Raw genomic sequence first — 6378 nt, forward strand, 5'->3', positions numbered from 1 at the left:
GATCCCCAACCAGGGGTCGATCTTAGCCCCTAAATTGTCCGTAGTCCCAGGCTCTATAAACTGTATAATTCAGTCATTAAACCTCCAATTTGGCCTATCATTAAATATAAACGTCTTATTTTTACAGGTGAAGTAAAATCCTTTTGTCTTTTTAACATTAACCTCTAGCCCCATATTTCTACAAAACCTTTCAACTATCTTTAAATTAAACACCATCCCTTCATACGACTCACTAATCAGGGCGATGTCATCTGCAAACGCCAATGTTGTACAATGACACCTATTCCCTTCCTCTCCCAGAAATATTCCCGTTTGTTTTTCCTCGATGGTGCAAATCAGTGGATCCATAATGATATTAAATAGAATTGGTGATAAAGCATCACCTTGGTTTACTCCGCGTAGAATTGGAATATTTTCGGTTTTACTATTAAAACCTTCAACATGGGTAACGTTCCCTTCATATAGATCCTTAATTAATTGAATAAATAATGTCGGGAGCTGAAGTCTTTTAAGCACAGTAACTATTAGTCTGTGCCTCACGGTATCAAAAGCCTTGGCTAAGTCTATAAAGACTACAGCCAGATCCCTTCTATTTCTTTTCGCCGCGTCTATAATATTTTCCAATATTTTAATATTTTCCTCGCACCCTGAGATACCTGTTTAAAGTAATTGCTTTACTCAACCTATTTGCCATAATTTTGGTAAAAATCCTGAGCAATATCGGGCCGATTGTAATCTGCCTCCAGTTTTTTAATGTCTTTCAAATCTTCCTCGTTGCTCACTTTCGGAATAAGCACTGTCCTACTGACCTTAAGTTGGTCTGGAATCTTGCCCTTTATAACCCAAATAGAATAAATCCTGGGCAGCAGCGAATTATCCTTATTGAAAACTTTAATTATATCTCCCATCGTCACCCCATCCGGCCCCGCAGCGGTTTTCACGTCCATCGCCTTAATGTCATGATCGACTTCCTCCACCGTTACGGGACCGGTTAGAGCAACGAGCTGGGACCCTTCTTCCTGACCTTTGTATTTAGCGAATCCTCTTAGGTTATTCCTCTCATTTATATTCGTTAACCTTTCCTTAAAATGTTCTTCTAATTCCTTCTTATCCAGGGGACATTTACTCCTAACTGGAGCCCCCATTAGAGTTCTAGCCAAATACTGTCTTTTTGTTTTGTACAAGATCTGTATTTCTTTAAATTTACCCTTCTTCTTACATACCTTTTCTTTGCTTCATTACTCTTCCTACTTTTCCTGAATCCACTATCCCTTACTTCAACATTCTTCTGTTTATTATCCTTTATCTTAATACTAGTACTTTCCTTCTTTTTATTTCCTATTTTATCCAGGATCACTTTCATAATCCTGTCGTGGTCCTTCCTGCCCATTTTATTTCTACCCGAATCTCCTTCGATCAAACTAATTAACTCTATTACCGACCCATTTGGGCAATCCGAAATATTTGTGTTATCCTGAATCTCATCCATCCTCTCCAATGACCTATTTAAGATCCACTCATTGTCGTCTTCTTCCTCCTCCCCACTAACATTCGGAAAAACCTCTACCTCTGGATTCTTATCATTATTCCTAATCTTCTTATTTAACAAACGTCTCTTATCGGAGATTTGTTTAGCCGTTTTCGAGACAAGCTTCTCAGCTATCATCTTATTAATATTTCTACTGCCCGAAAACTTTAACTCCAATCGCTGCAACATTTCAACCTCCTCTGCTGACCACACACCCTTCCTATTACTATCCACGCTATCTACTCTAACCTTAACTTCACTCTTACTTTTCTTCCTCTTTTCATTTTTTAGACAAGGGTGTGCGTGTCGCTCATGTTGCCCTAAACCTCTAGCCGTACTAAATCTTAACGGGCATATTTCACACACATATACCTTCTCCAACTCTCTTTCTATATTATTAGTATTACTACTACCACTAGCATCAAGATTTATTCTACCACCAACATTTTTTGTATATTTCGGGAAGTGGTACGCTACTGCCTGATAGCTCCCCTCCCAGCTGCATTTACTACACCTAATCCTGATCGCCTTATTCCCTTTACACACTTTTAGGTGTTTCCTAAATAACCCCGACATGTTATAAATATTATTACAAGAATTACATTTAAAATCCTCTATGAGGTACTTAATTATTACTTCCAGTTTCTGTTCGGTTTCTGATGGGTGGATAAGCCTCTCTTCCCCTCTCTCATCATCGCTCTCTGGAACTCCGCATCGACTTAAATTAAAGGGCCCTTTAAAATTCGAGTTAAAAATCGTCCGGCTCTTAAGTGGACCAGGCTGTAAAGGGACCTTCTTTCCCAGCCTTTCTGATCGAATTTTGTCCTCATTATTCTGAGCTATATTAACGGTGACCTCGTGCCTGCCCGAGGACAACCTAGCTGGAATAATTCGTATGGTCTCATCCGGCTGTGTATGGATTGAGACGGATTGTACAGTTCGGTTTTGGCTAGCACATTTTACGCACGGGGCCGCCAATAGCCACCGTGCGGGGCGGTTGTTTACCCGGTCTCCCACCCAACCGGATATTTTGGAATCAGCCATATACGCCTCAGCCAAATTTTGTTTTTCATAGACCGAAAGGTCAGCAGCCGTCTCGTATGTTTTCTCACAGGTCGTATTAGCCGGCCTACTCCGAGTACTGCTCAGACAACGGTTAAAACGATAAAAGCACCCGTGGCGCAAAGCACTAGTTAAATCAGGTAAAACCAAAGATAAAACATTGGTAAAACACTGATAAAACAAGACTAAAACACCACTGAGCGGCTTAAAAATCGCCTCCGTCAAGAGCTTCCTCGTTTCGGCCGTTACCAGGGGGAACCACGTGAAGGTTCGACCTAACTTTGCAGTCGGTAAAATACGTAAAACGAATGCAAAGGTGACTATGCAGGCACTGGTCTGAGACCAAAACCATAACACGCTATAGTCACATCCCCCATTAAGAGAGTAACTATTTATTTGCACTCACCATTCATGATGGATCGTGTCCATTTCGAGTTTTAAAAGTCGCTCGTCGACAAATTGAAAACCCCTATCCAGCGAAACCACAGCCAGAAGATCTAAAATGGGGACGGTTAAAAAAAAATAAAAGATTTAAAATATCTTTGTAAAGCAGAATTCTCGGTGAGGGACAAAATGAGAGAGGGCTATCAACCGCTAGACTAGGTATCCCCTCATCATTTGTTGATTGTAGCGTGCTCTTTATTTAATTTACACCCACTTACCCACCACCATTTAACTTCTGTGACCTAAAACACAATATCTTTATTAATAAAACCCCAAACCTAAAATTAGCCAATTTGACCTGCTTAAAATCGTTAAAACTATTTAAAAGAGTTTAAAATATCTTAAAATCTAAAAATCTAAAATCGCAAGTCGAACGGAGTTGTTACGAGTCCATAAAAATTCTTAAGAGTTCAAGGGTTAAAGACAGGGTTAAGTTGGTAATGTTCTGGGCGAAAGATTTATATTTCTCAATCCCGAGGGTCTTCATCAATTCCGAATTTTTCGAGTGCCATTTCCCTCGGGCACCCATCACAAATCCGTAGAAGGATAATTTTCCCCTCCCGGTAAGGTTCATTATCTCCTTCCCGAGATGTTTGTATTTGTTAGTCTTTTCCTCCCATGCCTCTTCGAGGGAGTTTATTTGAAAATCGGACCTAACTGTCACATCAATAATGACTATCTGCTGATCTTTCGTTACGACGAGGTCCGGTATCCATAATTTCCCATCCTCGTCTTTAATCCTGGGTTCAATATAGATTGCCCACCCGAATTTCTTGATGTAATTTACTAACTCCTCACTTATTCTGTTATGCCTTTTTATCCTCATGTTTTTAACAAAAGGGCACCATCCGGAGATATGAGCGACGGTTTCCGAGGAATCCTTGCACCTGCGACAATTCTTCATACTAAATGGCCTGCCATACGCCAATGTCGCCCTTGTTGGATATAGGTTAGTTCGTAATAACAGTGAATTAATCACTTTCGACGTTTTCATGTGATCCAACCTTTTCAACCAATTATTCGAGATACTATCGTTGTTATAATAATGTACCCCCGCCCCTTGACAGGGGAGGGCCATCCATTTCTGTGCTTCCACTGTCCTCCAATTTGCATAGTTCGAACTTGCAAATTCTTCCAATTCATCCTCTTCTTCCACCATAGTATCTCCTACAATTGATCCAGGGTTCCAGATACTCTTCAAAGCTTTTAAATTGCTCATCTTCTGCATTCTTTCCTTCAAACTACTACCCTCAAAATGAAAAGAGGCATGTAGTATTTCATCTGATGAGTTCTGCATTGTACCGTACTTCCTCATGATCGAAATTGGTATGAAAACTGTCAATCGATTTAATGACAGGCCACCATCACGGGCTTTTGTATATAACACCCCATCCGTAGTTGACTGAGGCAGATGCAAGATTTCCTTTGCCGCATTTTTGATGATATCTAATTTATTAAGATGATTAAAAGAGACTTCCGATAAAATTAGATAAAAGTACATTCTTGGGATAAAATATGTTTTTAGAATCTCAAATTTCTGGCCGGGTTTTAAGGGTGAGCTCTTCAACCTCTTTATCCAAATCTCTAATTGGTTCTCCCACTCCGCGCAACTGATCCCTACCCATGGGTCAATCTTGGCCCCCAAATATTTATCGGTCGTGCCAGGTTCTATAAACTGAATATCCCCACCTTTAATGTTCCACTTTTCTACATCATTGTATATAAAGGTTTTGTTTCTGTGGGTAAGATAAAAGCCCTTCGTTTTGTTAATATTGATTTCCATACCGGTGTTATTACAGAATTTTTCTACCAATTTTAAATTGTACCTCATCCCCTCATATGTCTGGCTGAGTAGAGCAACGTCATCTGCGAACGCCAATGTCGCACAATGACCGCTCTTCCCGTCTTCCCCGAGGAAAATCCCGTTTTGCTTTTCCTCTATTGTACATAGTAAGGGGTCCATTACTATATTGAATAACACAGGTGACAAAGCGTCACCTTGTTTTACTCCCCTCAAAATGGGAATATTCCCAGTTTTACATTTTGTGCCCTCAACTTGGGTAGAATTGTTGTTATATAAATCTGTTATTAATTTAATAAATAATGTCGGCAACTGAAGTCTTTTTAAAGCGGTAATAATTAGTTTATGCCCTATAGTATCGAACGCCTTTGCCAAGTCTATAAATACTACTGCTAGATTTCTCTTTCTCTTCTTTGCGCCTCTCATAATATTCTCAAGGATCTTGATGTTCTCTTCGCATCCTGATACACCCGACATAAAACCTTTTTGCCTTTTATTCAAGTTTATTACCTTGCTAAGTCTACCCGCTACAATTTTCGTAAATAATCTGAGCAGAATTGGGCCGATAGTGATTGGCCTCCAGTTGTTAATATCTCGAAGCTTATCTTCGCTGCTCGTTTTTGGGATTAAAACAGTCCTACTCACTTTTAACCTTGTTGGGATCCTACCCGTTCGTATCCAAATACTGTATAGCCTAGGCAGTAGCTGGTTGTCTTTGTTAAAAATATTAATAATCTCCCTTAAGGTCACCCCATCAGGTCCTGCGGCGGTGTTTACATCCATGGCCCTTAAGGCCTGATCGACTTCTTCCACCGCCACAGGACCAACAAGGGCGCCCTCCAGGGGTTCCTCTCCTAATTTATTGTACTTTGCAAAACCCCTTAGGTTATTCTTATCATTAATAGTCATTAATTTCTCTTTAAAATGCATCTCTAACTCTTTCTCATTTAGAGGGCATTTACAATTGACAGGGGCTCCCATAAGGGTTCTTGCCAGGTATTGTCTCTTATTTTTATACAAGACCTGTGCTTCTTTAAATTTACCTTTCTTTGTACTATATCTCCGTGAAGCATTATTTACTCTCCTTCGACCATTATCCTTTCCTGTAGCATTAATTCTATCATTGGTCTTCTTCCTTCCCTTTTCCTTTCTCTTCGTTAACTTCCCCACTACCTCATCCGTAATACTATCTAGCTCTTTACCTCCTTTCTTACTTGTTTTCAAGTCATCTTCCAATATCTTTATTAAATCTACAACTGAGCTATTTGATCGTTCCCTGATTTTCGTAAAGTCTTGATTTTTATCTTCTAATCTTCCACTATCGGACTGTACTTCATTTTCATTTCTATCTTTGTCCTCTCCTTCTCCTTTATCACTATCATCAGGGGATTCCTCCATATTTAAATCCTTTTTGCTAGATTTCTTTTTATTTATCAATCGCCTTTTATCCGAAATTTGTTTGGCAGTCTTGGACCCCATCCTATCCTCAATCATTTTGTTTATGTTCCTACAGCCAACAAATTCCGCTTCCAATCTTTGCAGC

This window comes from Chiloscyllium plagiosum, unplaced genomic scaffold (assembly GCF_037043375.1).
Source record: "Chiloscyllium plagiosum isolate Xiang-an unplaced genomic scaffold, Cpla_swu_hap1 HiC_scaffold_43, whole genome shotgun sequence".
Lineage (NCBI taxonomy): Eukaryota > Metazoa > Chordata > Chondrichthyes > Orectolobiformes > Hemiscylliidae > Chiloscyllium > Chiloscyllium plagiosum.